The sequence below is a fragment of the Schistocerca cancellata genome, chromosome 1 (genome assembly GCF_023864275.1).
Source record: "Schistocerca cancellata isolate TAMUIC-IGC-003103 chromosome 1, iqSchCanc2.1, whole genome shotgun sequence".
Classification (NCBI taxonomy): Eukaryota; Metazoa; Arthropoda; class Insecta; order Orthoptera; family Acrididae; genus Schistocerca; species Schistocerca cancellata.
Window position 1 is genome coordinate 113,327,033 of NC_064626.1, and position 19,855 is coordinate 113,346,887.

The window sequence follows — 19,855 nt, forward strand, 5'->3', positions numbered from 1 at the left end:
TTTTTATTTTTATTTTTTTTAAGAAAACGAAAATGATGCATTGAACACGAAAAAGAACCAGTTCCGCTTACGTGGCAAGTGTTCATTTTGCCGTTTTTAATTTTTTTTTGTTTATTGAATTGTGGTTTTTTTTATTTTAGTTTTTTTTTATTTTTAAATAATGAAAGAAGGAAATGAAATTGAAGAACCTCTTCGGGAATAGCACGGCTGACATTCTAAATGCAGCTGCTATTGGTGATACTGCCGTATGCATAGCTGTTTCGGGGTTCTGATGAGGCCTTCACGGCTACCGAAGCGGCCACGGGGCACACGAAGTCCCCACCGTACTTCACCCTCACCAGCAGTCCCCTACTTTAGCTCGTTTCGTCCTAGGATGATTTTACCGTGACATCTTAACCTATTCCCTGTTTGTGAAACAGGATTCGTAACATATTTCCAAAATTCTTTTTATGATCTTGTTGCTTGTGTAATTTATAGTATTCCCCACAGAGATATGTCCGGTAGTCCGTGATATTATCGTCACCTTTCGAGTTGACAACGTAACTCACGTAGTTCCCAAGAAGCCATAATATGGCATTATTTTTCGGTGCAGGAAAAAATACCTTGTCCGGGAAGAAAATAAGATTCAAATTGAGCTCCCTCCCATCGCTGCGGGTCAGGAAGGCGATCTGCTGCTTGACCTCTTGCCATATATCTTTATACCCCCTGCAGACAAAGCGGTGATCCAACGTGTCAGTTGCGTTACATTTCTGACAAGTGTTTGTGTCACTGAGACCTATAGAATGAAGTTTTTCATTAGTACTTATGACGTTATTCACCACTCTGTACCATGCCACCTGAACTTCCGTTGGTAGTAACTTGTTGTTGATATTGGTCCATATAGTGTTCCAGGCTCTGTTCGGGTTCTTGGCCTGTGTCTTATTGTAATTGGCCGCCGTTCGTAAACTGTTAATGATATAGCGACAGTTTCTCTTGCGTTTATCCCGTACTATGCAGCGCATGTAGCTTAATTCAAAGTAGAAGAATCTAATATGTTTTAATTTATAATTGATCTGACTTATATCTATAGGCAGTTGGAAGCTTTGTGGTTTAAAAAAGTTGAATAATTCAGCTGTTAGGCCGTCTGGATGACTTTCAATAACTTGCAAAGACCGCTTAAGAAATAAGGCAGTAGATCTTTTGTGGACATCTGTGAGGCCAAGTCCTCCCTCTTCCGGTGGTAAGGTCAACGCGTCCACAGCAACTCGAAAGATATTCCCGTGCCAAATGTAGCTACAAACGGTCGACATTATCGCTTTAGCTATTCCTTTTCGTATTGGCAAAATCTGGCCGATGTAAGTTGCCCTGGATAAAACCGCTAAGTTTATCAACTTAATTTTTTGCTTGATGTTGACGTCCCTCATATGATTTAAAATGAGCGTGCCACGGATCTTATCGAGGACAGTTCTCCAGTTAGATGCGATTATCCGAAGAGGGCAGCTGTAGAGAGTAACTCCCAGGGCTGTATGCCGGTTCACACTCTTAGCCCAAGTGATGGTGACGTCAGATAGTCCGTGCAGATTTAGAAAAACACTCTTCGTGTCATTTATTCTCGCACCCGAGGCCGTGCAGTACAACTGCAAGTTTTCTGTTAACCGTGCTATGTCTGCGGCGCTGCGAATTATCACTCCTACGTCATCTGCGAATGCATTCGTCACTTGTTTCATGCCTGACACTAGCAAGCCCTCTAAGACGTCATCTAACCTCCTTAAAAGTGGTTCCAAGGCAACTACATATAACATCATCGACAATGGACTCCCCTGAGGGACTCCACTGGCTACGGGAATATCTTTAGTGCGATGACCATTAATAGTTACTTTCGTTGATAAACCATTTAAGATGTTGGCTAAAACGTTCACATTACCATCATAAAACCCCATGTAGGTCATGGTTTTCAGAAGATATTCGTGATTGACCCTGTCAAATGCCTTGCTAAAGTCGATAAAAGCCAGACCACCATTTGCTGTTGTATTTGCAAAAATGGAAGCTATGTCCCTGTACGCACTTACAGTTGTAAAGATACTGCGCCCTGGAAGACAAGTCTGATGACGACCGATGATCTTTCCTAAAATCGGTTGCAGTCTCTCTTTAAGAACCCTAGCTACTATTTTGTAGTCAGAATTCAAGAGGCTTATGGGCCGTGTCTTTGTAATATCCTTTAAACCTGTGGTCCTGCCCTTTGGAATTAACACTGTTATGCTCTGTTTGAAGGCCACTGGGACATCCTCCCCATGAAGAATTTTGTTTATCATGTCCGTGAATTCATTGCCTATAATGTGCCAGTACGTTCGGTAAAACTCCAGTGGCAGCCCATCTGGACCTGGTGACTTCTTGGAAGGTGAGCACCTAATTACGTCAAAAACGTCATCCTTGGTGAGGACAGCATAGAAGTTGCGGTTGTCCTCTTCCGTTATAGTGTTCTCTAGGCCTGTTGATGATAAGAGGTCTCGTACAGCATTGTCGTCTATCTGATTGACACTATATAGGGAATTGTAAAAACGATACGCCTCGTCGATCATGTCTTTCTGGGTGGTGAGGACTCTCTGATCTTCGGCTCTGAGAGACCCTATAAAATTTCGTCGCCTTTGTTTGGCGTGTTGTATGAGGTGATACATTGAGGCATTTTCGTCTGCCACAATACTGTGTGAGTGCGATCTGATTTTTAATCCTTCTAGCTGCGATCTCTTAATATTGAGGAGCGCTGCTTTTGTTTTGTTGATCTGTATGAGAATGTCCTGGGACAGTGGCTCCTCGTAAAGATCACGTAAGCAGGCATAGTGGAACTCTGTTGTGTGTCTTATCCACCTCATCCTCTCCTTGCTAAACGCTATCAGAATCGCCCTTAATTTTTTTTCGCCACAGCGGTCCACCATTCAACGGTGGACCGATGTTTGTGACGCACTCGTAAGGCGGCCCGCCAAGTCTCTTGTATTTCTGCAGCTAAGGCGTTCTCCAATAGCACGCTTATATTGTTTCCAAAAGGGCCTGCCCCAGTAAGCTGACTGTTTGCTTAAACGTATGCTGCACTTGACGCCTAGGTGGTCGGAAATAAAGGTAGGTATTACTTCAACGCCAACAACATCATGTTCTAAAGTAGATGATACATAAAATCGGTCAATCCTACTTTGGGACCTGCTACTAAAGTAAGTAAATTTGACCAATGTAGGAAATTTCAGTTCCCAAGCATCTGTCCATTTCATGTGCGACACTAAATACTGTAGCTCCTTGGACTTATTAAAATTTGGCCGTTGGTCCTTGTCATTAAGTACGCAATTCCAGTCACCTCCAAGCAGAACCTTAGCAGGGTTGTCCTGAAGTAGAATTAAGATATCACTTTTGTAAAACGTGGCCCTTTCTTCTCGTGCATTATTGCCTGATGGTGCATAAACATTTATAATTGCTGTATTATGGATGTTACACCGAATGCCCCTCCCAGAGTCTAATTTACAAATGTCTGTCATTTCGATGCCCTCTCTGGCAAGAATAGCCGTCCCACAACTATGTTCGGCAGCTACATTTAAAATAGCATTGAATCCTGGGATATGAAGGTCTCGAATCAGCACTTCCTGTAAAAGGGCAATATCGGTGTCCGACTGATAGATAAAATCTTGAAGTGCGGCTACTTTAGTTGCATTTTGAATTTTGTTAATATTTAATGTGGTCACATTGTAGGTTTGGAGCATGGTCCAGATAGTTCAGGTAAGTTTATTGACTGCGCAACATTTTCATATGGAATCTGTCCGTCGTCATCAGTCCCTCGTTTAGTCTCAAGGCGATCTTAGCAACTCTATTAATAAAAAAGGTCTTCTTCCTGACTTGTGTCATCATCCTTGTTATCTACACCCTGATCTGCGCCATCGTCCGCCCAATTGACTGGTGCTGCTGGTGCGTGTTGACCTGGCAATGAACCATCTTCTGGAGCTATGTTCGTGAGCCCAATTTGCGATGGGTGGTGGTCACCCCCCGGGTCTTCTTGCCTTGCCGTTCTGTCTGGGTGCCCAGTAGTCCCTACTGGCTCCAGATCTTCTGCCTTCTGATCCTTGTGCTGTAGATGTTTCAGCTTTTCCCTGAGAGCTGGGGCCAAAGTCTCTGCCGCTTGGTGTGCCAAACGACGCTTTTTTGACTTCTTCCTCCTCCGCAGGGATCCCGTAGGAGACAAGTCAGGCGAATGTTCTGGTGGTTCGGTGGAAGAAGACAGTGGTGAGAGCGGTTCTGTCGTTGTCTCAGAGTTCCTCGTGTGAATTTCTCGAAGAACCTCAGTTGGGGGTTCCTTCACTTCCGCATGTGTCGGGTGGGGTTCCGGAGGTTGTCCTCCTTGCATTTCCGGGTGGTGTACGGCTCGGTTACTGACACCAGCGTCGCCATCACTCGACATCCTTTCAGCTCGTTCGCCCTGTGCGTCGGGCGGGAGGTCGAGTAATTTGGCGACTTCCGTCGGTGACCTGGTAGATTCTTGGGACACTTCGTGTCTCTGCGAGTCCAAAGATGGCTGTTCAGTACCTAGTTCTGCGCATGACTGTATCCTCTCCCGCAGTTCCGTTTGTCTGTCGTCCGGACCACTTATCGCAGATGTATCGTCGCAAGAGGGCCGAACAGCAGCTGCTCGGTCGTCCACAGAGGCGATCAACTCTGGGGCGGTTGTGGCGGCCGCAGGCGCTGCGAGTCGTTCAACGTGCTCAACTGTTGTCGTTTCTGCAGAGTTGTGGCCGTACGTGGCAGCCGCATACGTTAACTGAAGGCTGACAGCAGCGCCAGGAACTGCAGCCTCCCCGCTCGGTAGCTGGGGGACACGCCGTTTACTACATTCACTACGTATGTGCTCTGGTGAGTTACACAAAGCACATGTCTTGGGTTGACCGTCGTAGATAACTATGGCGCGGTGTCCGCATACATTTATATATGACGGTATGTGCCTTTGAAGATCTATCTTTACTTGACGCACTCCGTTCAGGACGGGAAACATATGTGGCTCCGACCATTTTTCTACAACGTTCGAAAGAACACGGCCATACGGTCGAAGGATTTTATTAATGTCCTCTGCAGAAACCTCAAACGGCAACTCAAAGACCCTAACGGTACGTATGCCTAAACCGGCGTGTGAGACGGAAACATCACTCACTGTACCGTCGGAATGTTTAAACTTCAGTACTCCGCCACACTTATCCATGATAGAGACACACAAATCTGGGTTAGTCAGTTTGACAAAAGCCGCGTTGGAAACGAACGATAAATGCACACCTATTATGTCATTGCCAGTAATCTTAACAGCATCGAGTAACCACTGCTTTACTTCATATGCCTTAGGCCTCAAGAAATTTCGGTCGAAAGTAAATTTAATCGTGTCTTTCCTCATTACAGTAATCGCGTTCATTCTATCTTGAAATCAGTAAACATAGCCTGACTCACAAAGGTAACGAAGTGACTAACCTCGTGACAGCAAACAGCCGGTGTTTACTTCAAGACGCCAAGCCAGCCGCCATACGTCCGTCCCGCACCGCGGCTGCGACTCGAATGAATCCATTAGGCCACAGAGGCTGACTGGCGTTAAGCTGGCGGGGTGCTCGCTCAAATCCACACTTGCCAAGTGTACCCTTCCTGATGCGCTACTCTACGTGTGCAGAGAGTCAGGACGTCGCATGAGCCTTTCCTGTGTGCCTGTACATACTCAGACGTATCGAAGTCCAGGCACCTACTTTCTGCTGGCAATTCTTATACCTGCCGTCTTAGGCTATTCCCTTTCTGAACTCCAAGTGCTGCACACAAGAGAGTTAAGTGACTATTCATATGGGTCATACTGTTTACCAACAAGTAATTTTAAAATAGCGTTTCCTCTCACAGCGCCATCACGCTTTGAAACACTTCCGCAGCTAACAGGTCGATTGATAATGTCCGTCGTTTCGTTTGAGGTTGTCAGTAAGTGCGAATTTTCATATCGTCGTCATACCTTTGATACCTGTAAGCACTCAGAAACGCAAACTTTCACAACTATTACACCTGTATGTGGTGAGAGTGATTTTGCCCCAGTGAGTAAAACGTGTACCTCTGGTGGGACTCGAACCCACAATCCCCGGTTTAGGAGACCGATGCCTTATCCATTAGGCCACAGAGGCTGACTGGTGTTACGCTGGCGGGCTGCTCGCTCAAATCCACACTTGCCAAGTGTACCGTTCCTGATGCGCTACTCTACGTGTGCAGAGAGTCAGGACGTCGCATGAGCCTTTCCTGTGTGCCTGTACATACTCAGACGTATCGAAGTCCAGGCACCTACTTTCTGCTGGCAATTCTTATACCTGCCGTCTTAGGCTATTCCCTTTCTGAACTCCAAGTCCTGCACACAAGAGAGTTAAGTGACTATTCATATGGGTCATTCTGTTTACCAACAAGTAGTTTTAAAATAGCGTTTCCTCTCACAGCGCCATCACGCTTTGAAACACTTCCGCAGCTAACAGGTCGATTGATAATGTCCGTCGTTTCGTTTCAGGTTGTCAGTAAGTGCGAATTTTCATATCGTCGTCATACCTGTGATACCTGTAAGCACTCAGAAACGCAAACTTTCACAACTATTACACCTTTATGTGGTGAGAGTGATTTTGCCCCAGTGAGTAAAACGTGTACCTCTGGTGGGACTCGAACCCACAATCCCCGGTTTAGGAGACCGATGCCTTATCCATGAGGCCACAGAGGCTGACTGGCGTTAAGCTGGCGGGGTGCTCGCTCAAACCAAACTTGCCAAGTGTACCCTTCCTGATGCGCTACTCTACGTGTGCAGAGAGTCAGGCCGTCGCATGAGCCTTTCCTGTGTGCCTGTACATACTCAGACGTATCGAAGTCCAGGCACCTACTTTCTGCTGGCAATTCTTATACCTGCCGTCTTAGGCTATTCCCTTTCTGAACTCCAAGTGCTGCACACAAGAGAGTTAAGTGACTATTCATATGGGTCATACTGTTTACCAACAAGTAATTTTAAAATAGCGTTTCCTCTCACAGCGCCATCACGCTTTGAAACACTTCCGCAGCTAACAGGTCGATTAATAATGGCCGTCGTTTCGTTTGAGGTTGTCAGTAAGTGGGAATTTTCATATCGTCGTCATACCTTTGATACCTGTAAGCACTCAGAAACGCAAACTTTCACAACTATTACACCTGTATGTGGTGAGAGTGATTTTGCCCCAGTGAGTAAAACGTGTACCTCTGGTGGGACTCGAACCCACAATCCCCGGCTTAGGAGACCGATGCCTTATCCATGAGGCCACAGAGGCTGACTGGCGTTAAGCTGGCGGGGTGCTCGCTAAAACCAAACTTGCCAAGTGTACCGTTCCTGATGCGCTACTCTACGTGTGCAGAGAGTCAGGCCGTCGCATGAGCTTTTCCTGTGTGCCTGTACATACTCAGACGTATCGAAGTCCAGGCACCTACTTTCTGCTGGCAATTCTTATACCTGCCGTCTTAGGCTATTCCCTTTCTGAACTCCAAGTGCTGCACACAAGAGAGTTAAGTGACTATTCATATGGGTCATTCTGTTTACCAACAAGTAGTTTTAAAATAGCGTTTCCTCTCACAGCGCCATCACGCTTTGAAACACTTCCGCAGCTAACAGGTCGATTGATAATGTCCGTCGTTTCGTTTCAGGTTGTCAGTAAGTGCGAATTTTCATATCGTCGTCATACCTGTGATACCTGTAAGCACTCAGAAACGCAAACTTTCACAACTATTACACCTTTATGTGGTGAGAGTGATTTTGCCCCAGTGAGTAAAACGTGTACCTCTGGTGGGACTCGAACCCACAATCCCCGGTTTAGGAGACCGATGCCTTATCCATGAGGCCACAGAGGCTGACTGGCGTTAAGCTGGCGGGGTGGTCGCTCAAACCAAACTTGCCAAGTGTACCCTTCCTGATGCGCTACTCTACGTGTGCAGAGAGTCAGGCTGTCGCATGAGCCTTTCCTGTGTGCCTGTACATACTCAGACGTATCGAAGTCCAGGCACCTACTTTCTGCTGGCAATTCTTATACCTGCCGTCTTAGGCTATTCCCTTTCTGAACTCCAAGTGCTGCACACAAGAGAGTTAAGTGACTATTCATATGGGTCATACTGTTTACCAACAAGTAATTTTAAAATAGCGTTTCCTCTCACAGCGCCATCACGCTTTGAAACACTTCCGCAGCTAACAGGTCGATTGATAATGGCCGTCGTTTCGTTTGAGGTTGTCAGTAAGTGCGAATTTTCATATCGTCGTCATACCTTTGATACCTGTAAGCACTCAGAAACGCAAACTTTCACAACTATTACACCTGTATGTGGTGAGAGTGATTTTGCCCCAGTGAGTAAAACGTGTACCTCTGGTGGGACTCGAACCCACAATCCCCGGTTTAGGAGACCAATGCCTTATCCATTAGGCCACAGAGGCTGACTGGTGTTAAGCTGGCGGGGTGCTCGCTCAAATCCACACTTGCCAAGTGTACCGTTCCTGATGCGCTACTCTACGTGTGCATAGAGTCAGGACGTCGCATGAGCCTTTCCTGTGTGCCTGTACATACTCAGACGTATCGAAGTCCAGGCACCTACTCTCTGCTGGCAATTCTTATACCTGCCGTCCTAGGCTATTCCCTTTCTGAACTCCAAGTCCTGCACACAAGAGAGTTAAGTGACTATTCATATGGGTCATACTGTTTACCAACAAGTAGTTTTAAAATAGCGTTTCCTCTCACAGCGCCATCACGCTTTGAAACACTTCCGCAGCTAACAGGTCGATTGATAATGGCCGTCGTTTCGTTTGAGGTTGTCAGTAAGTGCGAATTTTCATATCGTCGTCATACCTGTGATACCTGTAAGCACTCAGAAACGCAAACTTTCACAACTATTACACCTGTATGTGGTGAGAGTGATTTTGCCCCAGTGAGTAAAACGTGTACCTCTGGTGGGACTCGAACCCATAATCCCCGGTTTAGGAGACCGATGCCTTATCCATTAGGCCACAGAGGCTGACTGGTGTTAAGCTGGCGGTGTGCTCGCTCAAATCCACACTTGCCAAGTGTACCGTTCCTGATGCGCTACTCTACGTGTGCAGAGAGTCAGGACGTCGCATGAGCCTTTCCTGTGTGCCTGTACATACTCAGACGTATCGAAGTCCAGGCACCTACTTTCTGCTGGCAATTCTTATACCTGCCGTCTTAGGCTATTCCCTTTCTGAACTCCTAGTGCTGCACACAAGAGAGTTAAGTGACTATTCATATGGGTCATACTGTTTACCAACAAGTAATTTTAAAATAGCGTTTCCTCTCACAGCGCCATCACGCTTTGAAACACTTCCGCAGCTAACAGGTCGATTGATAATGTCCGTCGTTTCGTTTCAGGTTGTCAGTAAGTGCGAATTTTCATATCGTCGTCATACCTGTAAGCACTCAGAAACGCAAACTTTCACAACTATTACACCTGTATGTGGTGAGAGTGATTTTGCCCCAGTGAGTAAAACGTGTACCTCTGGTGGGACTCGAACCCACAATCCCCGGTTTAGGAGACCGATGCCTTATCAATTTATTTTTTATTTTTTTCATATTAATAAGGCACTATTTCCATAGCCTTGTTGTCTTCTTGATATTTACAAGTATAATAGTAATGGAAAAGAAAGGTCCTCTTCCATTAAAAGAAATTAGACTTCCATGTTAGTAATAAAATGGAGAAAAAAAAATCTTATCAGTACCCTGCGATGCTGATGTTTTGTTTTGTTTCTTAATTTTTTTTATTTTATATTAATTTATTTGTTTTTTTGTTTTTTTTTTTCCTGGTTTTTAGAAACAAGCGTCCGTTCACATAAAGAAATGATTGGTGTTTATCTCAGTTGCGTGTCAACCGATGCCCAGTCGCTCAAATACTATTTTTAGCATATTGCCGTAGTTCTTCTTGTGGTCTTTATATTTCAAGGCTCTATAGAAAGCAAACTTCATGTTCACGTAAAACTCAATGGAATTGTCAGTTCCCAGGTGATTAATTACGTAATTCACATAGTGTCCCATTAACCAGTGGACGCAGTTGTTGTTAGCTGCGGGAAAATAGCGAATCTGAGGCCTGAAGAATGTCACAGGGGGAAAATTTTCTACCGAAGATCTCGTAAGAAATGCAAGTTGTTCTCTAACCCAATTACAGATTTGTAGATTCCCACCGCACGTTAATCGGTGCACTAACGTATCGATCAGTTTGCATTTGAGACATAGATTCGTTTCGCTAATGCCGATTGCATGTAGCCTTTCATTAGTGCTGATGGTCCCATTCACTGTTTTATACCACGTTGATGTGACGTCGGATGGAAGACCACGCATATGAATATTTTCCCATATGGCGGCCCAATCAAAATGTGGGTATTGGCCTTCTCATTTGTTTCTCCCCTCCATTTTCTTTCGGTGACACAGAATATCGCGGGCCGTGATCCGTCGTGAGTTGATTATGGCACTGCCAAGATAGCTGAGTTCCACAAAATATACTCGGACGTGCTGGAGCCGGTTATTTATTTTTTGCACATTCACCGGTGGCTGTAGACTTGCAGGCCTGACAACTTCAAATAATTTAGTTGTGATGCTGTCAGCGTGATCGCGAAGGATAGTGGCGGTCCTTTTTATAAAAAGTGCAGACGCCTTATTTCTGATGTCAACTAAACCTAAACCTCCATTCCTGGGATCTAAGGTCGCTGTTGTTGCATTTACTCTGAATATTTCACCTCTCCACAGATAACTGGCAATGGTAGACATTATCTGTTTTCCAATCATTTTTGGTAACGGGAAGATCTGCGCTGTAAAGTAACCTTTGGAGAGGAGGCAGTTGTTAATGAAAAGTACCCTCTGAACCAGGTTCATATTACGGGGGAGGTTTTCTCTTGTTGTTCCAAGAATTTGTCCTGACGTATTTCTCCAATTGATAGCTGCCATTTTCAATGGACAAGGCGTCAGCGTTATTCCCAGTGCTTTACACTGGGTGACTTTTGTGGCCCAGGTTAATGTGGTGTGTTGAAAGCCCCGTAGGTTTAAAAGTTTACTTTTGTTGGCGTTGACACTGGCTCCGGAGACGCCGCAGTACTTCTTAATTAGTATTTCCAATTTCGAAATGTCTTCGGCATTACGCAGTACGACTCCGACATCATCGGCATATGCGTTTATAACAGTTCGGTGTCCAGATAATGTGAGGCCAGTCAGGCTGACGTGAACACTGCGGAGAAAAGGCTCTAAAGACAGCACGAAGAGGAGCATTGAGAGGGGGCTTCCTTGAGGCACGCCACGCCTGATCTGGAACTGCTTTGTCCTCTGGCTGTTGACTGATACACAGGCGCTGATTCCTGTTGCGATATGTCTAATCACACTTAGGACGCGCTCATTAAAACCTGTTTTCTTCAGTGTGGCATTAAGGAATCTATGATCGACACGATCAAAAGCTTTCTGGTAGTCAATAAACATGATAGCACATTTGATGTTGGTCACAGCAGTGATTGCAATTACATCTCTATATTCCGCTATGCCTTTAAAAATACTTCTATTAGGAACACACGACTGGTGTGAGCTTACTATCTTTGTAGCGACCTGTGAGAGTCTGTTGTTTATAATTCTGCCGATGATTTTATAATCAGAGTTTAACAGAGAGATAGGGACGAAAGTTATTAAGGTTTGTTTTTGCAGTAGTTTTTGGAATGAGTACTATTGTGCTCTCTTTAAAAACTGAAGGTATTTGTTTTCCCTGAAGTATCTCGTTCGTCATTCGGGTAAACATGTCACCAATCAAAGGCCAGTAACGTATATAAAATTCAACAGGCAATCCATCCGGTCCCGGTGATTTCGTCAAAGGAGACTTGCAGATGGTTCTGTAGAGTTCTTCGTTAGTACACTCGACGAGAAGGTTTTCGTTTTCCTCGTCTGACACCTGAGGAGCTATGGAATTAAGGTACTCATCGAAGGACTCTTCACATACCGGACCGACTGAGTATAGATCTTCGTAATACCTGCGCACTGCATTGACGATATCTCTCTGAGTCACGAGTGTCTCGCCATTTTCAGACTGAAGTCCATCGATGAACGTGCGTCTCCTATTTCTTTCGTGCCGCAGTAGATGGTACAAGGAAGCATGTTCATCCTCCACGACGGTTTTAGCCTTTGATTTTATTTTCAGACCCTCCATCAGCTGTCTTTTAATGCTGAGCAATTTGGCCTTGGTTCGCTTGATATCTACCAGACGGATGTTGGAAGTGTCTGCCTGCTCATATAGATTTCTCAGCATGGTGTAATAAAATTCTATGGAATTTTTCAAGTCCTTCGATCGTCGTGCACCATAATGAATGAGAACTTTCCGCAGTTTGGGCTTTGCCCTGTTGCACCACCACTCTAGTACTGACACATGCCTGTTTACAGAGCGGAGACACATGGCCCACGCTTCTGTCAAACTTTCTTCTAGTCCGTCTTCCTGCATCAGTGACATGTTAAGGTGCCATTGACTTCTGAAACGACGAGTAGGTTGCACAGTAAGGCTGACGGTAGCAAGCACGGCACTATGATCAGAAAAGTAGACAGGAGTCGTCTCCGCTTTAATGAAGGAGCTGACTAGACTTTGCGATATGTAGAGTCTGTCAATTCTACTTCGTGATTGAGGACCGATATATGTGAAAGCCACAAATGTGGGATACGTTATTTCCCAAGCATCTTTAAGCTGTAAAACAGTGACAAAACGCTTCAGTTCATTGCAGTTATTAAAATTTGGAACCTGGTCTTTTTTATTGATCACACAATTAAAATCACCGCCGATTATAAGATCCTTTGGGTTTTTCCGCAATAAATAAATGATCTCTTCATTAAAGAACTGTGCTCTTACCATTCTATTGGATGTGCCGGAAGGGGCATACAGATTGATAAGGGTAAAACCAAAGACTTTTATACCTATCGCTCTGCCGGAGTCCAGTCTTTCAATATCTGTGACAGGGATCCCCTCCCTGACTAAAATTGCTGTCCCTATGTTAGTGTCAAGCGAGACATTTAAAATAGACAAATACCATGGCACTGTAAGGTTAGTGAGTACAACTTCTTGTAGGAAAACAATGTCCGTTCCTGACTCATATAGGTACTCTTTGAGCGCTGCAATTTTAGCCGCCGATGTAATCCTGTTAATATTGATAGTTGCAAGTGTATACGCCTGGGACATTTAGTTTACATAAAAAAGTACATAAATGAATAAACAAAAAAATAGTAAAATAATGATAAAACCAGGGAGCTGTGTCACTTCTAGAAGGGATAAACTACTCCACTTCAACAAGCTCCTACAATAATAATCTACAGAGAAATACATTTGAGTATGGAAAATACGTGAACCACTGCTTTTGGTTCCTCCGAAAAATGACTAAGACAATAGGACAATCAGAACATAAAGCGGTTCAACGATTTTTTTTTGTTTCCCTTTTTTTGTTGTTGAATTGTGATCCTCAGTTTGGTGGAGTATTCCTAAGTTCTCGGGTTTTAGTTTTGCAGAGGGGCTTTCCATCACTAATGTTACTTGAAGGTACATCCTTAGGTTTTTCCTTAATAATTTCATACAGGACATTCTTGGCCGTTGCATCATCTTGTCCAGGTTGTTGTTTGCTTTGGTTACGGGAAGCTTTGAGATTAGGTTGCGGTTTGAGTCTACGTCTTTGGACATCTTGGTTCAACGCGCCGTCCTTCGCGTTGTCTATCTTCACCACCGTTGAGACCGAAGCTGCCTCAACAGTGTCCTGTTTATGACTTCCACTTCCTTGTCCTTCCGGCACTAAATCCAGGGCACTGACTGAATCGGTTGGTTGGAGGTCAGTGAGTTCGTGAATGCGGGTCTGGTCCGTCACTTCATAGGGTTCGGAGTGCGGCTTGTCTGTCGCCGCGACAACCGATACGGCTTCGCCGCCGTGGGCTGTTGGTACCTGTGCGGCAGCCGACAGCGGGTGGGTTGCCTTTGCCGCTGTCGTCACGTCCCTACATGTACTGTCTGTGTCCTCTAACACATCTGCATCACACTGCTTCTGTTTGCGGGTGGAGGGGGGATTGCGAGAGGACTCGCCGTCCGAGCCGTCATCAGTCGCTTCCAACGGTCGTTTCTTATTCTGAAGATCGCATTCGGGAACAGAAGGGTGACTTGTTACTAATTGCAGAGGGGGGAACTCTGTGTTAGGTATAGCGGGCATCGTAGAAGTACCTGCACCACTGTCATTAGCAGAAGGAGGGGAGTTGCTGCTTGGTAAGACGTCGCTAAGGGTCAATTTTTGACGCTGTGTTAGATTATTCCGGAGGACAAAAACACGGCGTGGACAATCTTGTCTGAAATGACCTGTCTCGTTACAAATATTACACGTACGCTCCTGTCCAGAATAAACAACATGTGCTTTATGACCTGCAACAGATATGTGGGACGGAATATTGGCTTTCACCTCCATTTCGACGGACCTAATGCCATTATAACACTGTATCTTGTACAGCTTCGACCATCGTTCGTTATAGATGGATTTAACTTCCCCATATTTAGATAGAGCGTCTTTGATCAACTGATTGTCAACTTCGATAGGAACATTCAAAATCCTCACATTGGTGTACATGATATCAGCTTTCTGTACAGAAACATTACTTTTTGAAACATATCGATGAACAAATTCAACAGAATTACCCCATTTTGCAAGTAACTTATCGACAGTCACGGAGTTCAGAAATTTAACATAAACACAGTATTTTTCAGCATCTAACTGCGTGGTGTGAACAGAGTCAGAATTGATACAGATTACCTCTGTGAGCCAATCATGGATCTCCAGTGCAGTGGGTTGGACCGGCCGGGTTTCATTCTCGAACGAGAAGACTAACGTATTCTACCTGACGGTGTCAGACATGGTCTTCAGTGCCGGCGAAATTCCGGTCGAAACCGAAATCGCGACGAAGAACGAAACGGAAAACGGACGATAACACTTCAAAAACACTTATCAGGACCACCAAACGCAATAATACTACGAAAATGCACAGACAGCTGTAGGTAAACACAAAGCACCGGCGATAGCGCAATCGTGTGCAGAGCAAACAACAAGCACGTCCGAACGCGGCGACGGCTAAAGCCAGAATGAATTAGGCCACAGAGGCTGACTGGCGTTTAGCTGGCGGTGTGCTCGCTCAAATCGACACTTGCCAAGTGTACCCTTCCTGATGCGCTACTCTACGTCTGCAGAGAGTCAGGACGTCGCATGAGCCTTTCCTGTGTGCCTGTACATACTCAGACGTATCGAAGTCCAGGCACCTACTTTCTGCTGGCAATTCTTATACCTGCCGTCTTAGGCTATTCCCTTTCTGAACTCCAAGTCCTGCACAGAAGACAGTTAAGTGACTATTCATATGGGTCATACTGTTTACCAACAAGTAATTTTAAAATAGCGTTCCCTTTCACAGCGCCATCTCGCTTTGAAACACTTCCGCAGCTAACAGGTCGATTGACAATGGCCGTCGTTTCGTTTCAGGTTGTCAGTAAGTGCGTATTTTCATATCGTCGTCATACCTGTGATACCTGTAAGCAGTCAGAAACGCCAACTTTCTCAACTATTACACCTGTATGTGGTGAGAGTGATTTTGCCCCAGTGAGTAAAACGTGTACCTCTGGTGGGACTCGAACCCACAATCCCCAGATTAGGAGACAGATGCCTTATCCATTAGGCCACAGAGGCTGACTGGCGTTCAGCTGGCGGTGTGCTCGATCAAATCGACACTTGCCAAGTGTACCATTCCTGATGCGCTACTCTACGTCTGCAGAGAGTCAGGACGTCGCATGAGCCTTTCCTGTGTGCCTGTACATAGACGTATCGAAGTCCAGGCACCTACTTTCTGCTGGCAATTCTTATACCTGCCGTCTTAGGCTATTCCCTTTCTGAACTCCAAGTCCTGCACAGAAGACAGTTAAGTGACTATTCATATGGGTCATACTGTTTACCAACAAGTAATTTTAAAATAGCGTTCCCTTTCACAGCGCCATCTCGCTTTGAAACACTTCCGCAGCTAACAGGTCGATTGACAATGGCCGTCGTTTCGTTTCAGGTTGTCAGTAAGTGCGTATTTTCATATCGTCGTCATACCTGTGATACCTGTAAGCAGTCAGAAACGCCAACTTTCTCAACTATTACACCTGTATGTGGTGAGAGTGATTTTGCCCCAGTGAGTAAAACGTGTACCTCTTGTGGGACTCGAACCCACAATCCCCGGTTTAGGAGACCGATGCCTTATCCATTAGGCCACAGAGGCTGACTGGCGTTTAGCTGGCGGTGTGCTCGATCAAATCGACACTTGCCAAGTGTACCTTTCCTGATGCGCTACTCTACGTCTGCAGAGAGTCAGGACGTCGCATGAGCCTTTCCTGTGTGCCTGTACATAGACGTATCGAAGTCCAGGCACCTACTTTCTGCTGGCAATTCTTATACCTGCCGTCTTAGGCTATTCCCTTTCTGAACTCCAAGTCCTGCACAGAAGACAGTTATACTGTTTACCAACAAGTAATTTTAAAATAGCGTTCCCTTTCACAGCGCCATCTCGCTTTGAAACACTTCCGCAGCTAACAGGTCGATTGACAATGGCCGTCGTTTCGTTTCAGGTTGTCAGTAAGTGCGTATTTTCATATCGTCGTCATACCTGTGATACCTGTAAGCAGTCAGAAACGCCAGCTTTCTCAACTATTACACCTGTATGTGGTGAGAGTGATTTTGCCCCAGTGAGTAAAACGTGTACCTCTGGTGGGACTCGAACCCACAATCCCCGGTTTAGGAGACAGATGCCTTATCCATTAGGCCACAGAGGCTGACTGGCGTTTAGCTGGCGGTGTGCTCGCTCAAATCGACACTTGCCAAGTGTACCCTTCATGATGCGCTACTCTACATCTGCAGAGAGTCAGGACGTCGCATGAGCCTTTCCTGTGTGCCTGTACATAGACGTATCGAAGTCCAGGCACCTACTTTCTGCTGGAAATTCTTATTCCTGCCGTCTTAGGCTATTCCCTTTCTGAACTCCAAGTCCTGCACAGAAGACAGTTAAGTGACTATTCATATGGGTCATACTGTTTACCAACAAGTAATTTTAAAATAGCGTTCCCTTTCACAGCGCCATCTCGCTTTGAAACACTTCCGCAGCTAACAGGTCGATTGACAATGGCCGTCGTTTCGTTTCAGGTTGTCAGTAAGTGCGTATTTTCATATCGTCGTCATACCTGTGATACCTGTAAGCACTCAGAAACGCCAAATTTCTCAACTATTACACCTGTATGTGGTGAGAGTGATTTTGCCCCAGTGAGTAAAACGTGTACCTCTGGTGGGACTCGAACCCACAATCCCCGGTTTAGGAGACCGATGCCTTATCCATTTTTTTTAATTTTTTTTTCTTTATTTTTTATTTTTTATTATTTTTTTTTTATATGGGCCTCCCTTCTCCCCATACAGCCCATCCATACGCTCACCTTTTCTGCCTTCTTCGGCTAGCTTCTCCGCTGTAGTCTCTCTTTTACTTCGTTAAATTAGTAAACCAAAATATGTTTTCCTGCAAACATGGTAAAATAATAAAATTGGAGTAATGGAAGTACAAGTCTTCTGGTACGTTTCCACTTCATCCTGGGCCACTGTAGGCGTGGTCCCTTTTGGAACTAAAGAAATGCCTCCCACGGAAAAGAAAATAATAAATATATATATACGTACATAGATACACAAAAATCTTTAATGTCCGGCGAGTTTCAAAACGAGTAAGTCGTGCATGCTTCCGCCTGATGCGACACTTGGAAGTGGAGCGTTTTCAGGGTTCTGTTGAGGCCTTCTCGGCTACCGTAGCGGCCTCGGGGCCCTCGAAGTCCCCACCGTACGTCGCCCTCAACAGCGATCCCCTACTTTAGCACTCTTCCAAGTTGATCGCGGAACTGTACTCAGTTATCCCACTCCATGTCTCTCGAAAAGAATGTTCAACATATTGCCGAAATTCTTTTTGTGATCCTTTTTACGATACACTTTGTAATATTGTCTTCGTATAAATTCCGTAAATTCCGGAATATTGTCATGTCCTTGTTTATTGACAACGTAGTAGATAAAATGTCCCAGGAGCCATAGTACTGCATTGTTTTTTTGTGGAGGAAAGAGAATCTCATCCGGGAAAAATATAGCATCCAATGTAATTTCTCGACCATCAGTTCGCTTAATGAAACAAATCTGTTCCCTAAGGTCGTTCCATATGTCTCTATATCCTTTACAAAGGAACCGATGGGATAAAGTATCAGGTGCAGAACATTGTAGACATTTATTTGTGTCACAAAGTCCGATGGAATATAATTTCGCATTGGTACTAACAATATCATTTACTACCCTATACCATGCCACTTGGACGTCTGTAGGAAGGAATTTATTATGGAGATTTCTCCAAATGTGTTTCCAGTTGCGATGTGGGAACTTGGTCTCCTGCTTGTGTTGGGTAGCTTTTGATCGTAAACGATCGACCATGGAGCGGCAGTTCCGTTGATGTATGTCTTGTAAAACAGATTCCATGTAGCTGATCTCCAAATAGTAAAATCTAATATGTTTCAATTTATAATTGATCGTGCTAATATTGACAGGTGGCTCCAAACTGGCAGGTCGAAAAAATTTGAACAATTGTGACGTTACACTGGTCGGGTGGTCCTCAATGAGGCGCAGGGATCGCTTTATAAACAGAGCAGTAGTTTTCGTCTGGATATCCGTTAGATCAAGTCCTCCTTCGTCCGGTTTTAAGGTAATCATTGCAGCAGCTACTCTAAAAATTTCTCCTTGCCAAATGTAGCGACAGACTGTCGACATAATAGCTTTTGCTACTTGTTTAGGGATGGGTAAAATTTGTCCCACATACATAGCCTTAGAGAGAACAGAAATATTTACAAGTTTAGTTTTTTGCTTTATGTTGAGCTCTCTCATATGATGTAACATGAGAGCACCTCGAATCCTGTCCAACATAGTTTTCCAGTTGGATGCAATCGTGCGTAGGGGACAACTATAAAAGGTGACACCCAGGGCTGTATGATGGTCGACACATTTCGCCCAAGCAATCGGAGCTTCCGTGAGACCGTTAAGAGGTAAAAAAGCACTCTTCGCCTCATTAACTACTGCACCCGTTGCGTTGCAGTAAAGCTGCAAATTTTCTGTTAAACGTATTATGTCTGCATTGCTTCTTATTATCACACCAACGTCGTCAGCGTAAGCATTGGTAACTTTCTTCGTACCAGAGACGGCGGTACCACCTAAAGCAGCAGTTAAACGTTTCAAAAGAGGTTCCAGCGCGACAACATACATCATCATGGATAAAGGACTCCCCTGGGGGACTCCATTTCTGATCAAAATATCCTTAGTGTAGTGTCCATTCAGGCATATCTTGGTGTGGATACCTGTTAAAATGTTAGCGAAAATATTCACATTCGGAGCAGTTAATCCCATATACGTCAAGGTTTGAAAAAGGTTTCGATGGTTGACCCTATCAAAAGCCTTGGCGAAGTCTATAAAAGCAAGACCGCCTGGTTCAGTGGTGTTAGAAAAGATTGCGACTATGTCCCTATATTCACTGACAGTCTTGAACATGCTGCGTCCAGGAAGACAGGTCTGATGGCACCCAATGGCCTTGTCGAAGACCGGCCGTAATCTCTCTTTGAAGACCCGCGCTATTATTTTGTAGTCAGAATTCATTAAGGTGATGGGTCTCATTTTACCGATATCCTTTATTTCTGTGTGCCGACCTTTCGGAAGAAGCACCGTGATACACTGTTTAAATTCCGGCGGGACGACCTCTCCATGCAAGACTTCATT

General features: G+C 44.9%; 9 non-coding genes across 9 annotated transcripts; all 9 read right to left on the reverse strand.

The window, feature by feature from the left end:
* Positions 1–6,076: 6,076 nt before the first annotated feature.
* Trnar-ccu (transfer RNA arginine (anticodon CCU)) lies at positions 6,077–6,149 on the reverse strand. Its single transcript has one exon. It is a non-coding gene; the product is annotated as a tRNA-Arg (tRNA).
* A 502-nt stretch (positions 6,150–6,651) lies between these two features.
* Trnar-ccu (transfer RNA arginine (anticodon CCU)) lies at positions 6,652–6,724 on the reverse strand. Its single transcript has one exon. It is a non-coding gene; the product is annotated as a tRNA-Arg (tRNA).
* Positions 6,725–7,225: 501 nt separating this feature from the next.
* Trnar-ccu (transfer RNA arginine (anticodon CCU)) lies at positions 7,226–7,298 on the reverse strand. The gene has a single exon. It is a non-coding gene; the product is annotated as a tRNA-Arg (tRNA).
* A 501-nt stretch (positions 7,299–7,799) lies between these two features.
* Trnar-ccu (transfer RNA arginine (anticodon CCU)) lies at positions 7,800–7,872 on the reverse strand. Its single transcript has one exon. It is a non-coding gene; the product is annotated as a tRNA-Arg (tRNA).
* Positions 7,873–8,373: 501 nt separating this feature from the next.
* Positions 8,374–8,446, reverse strand: Trnar-ccu (transfer RNA arginine (anticodon CCU)). Its single transcript has one exon. It is a non-coding gene; the product is annotated as a tRNA-Arg (tRNA).
* Positions 8,447–8,948: 502 nt separating this feature from the next.
* Positions 8,949–9,021, reverse strand: Trnar-ccu (transfer RNA arginine (anticodon CCU)). Its single transcript has one exon. It is a non-coding gene; the product is annotated as a tRNA-Arg (tRNA).
* Positions 9,022–15,657: 6,636 nt separating this feature from the next.
* Positions 15,658–15,730, reverse strand: Trnar-ccu (transfer RNA arginine (anticodon CCU)). Its single transcript has one exon. It is a non-coding gene; the product is annotated as a tRNA-Arg (tRNA).
* A 498-nt stretch (positions 15,731–16,228) lies between these two features.
* Trnar-ccu (transfer RNA arginine (anticodon CCU)) lies at positions 16,229–16,301 on the reverse strand. Its single transcript has one exon. It is a non-coding gene; the product is annotated as a tRNA-Arg (tRNA).
* Positions 16,302–16,778: 477 nt separating this feature from the next.
* Positions 16,779–16,851, reverse strand: Trnar-ccu (transfer RNA arginine (anticodon CCU)). Its single transcript has one exon. It is a non-coding gene; the product is annotated as a tRNA-Arg (tRNA).
* Between the last annotated feature and the right edge of the window lie 3,004 nt (positions 16,852–19,855).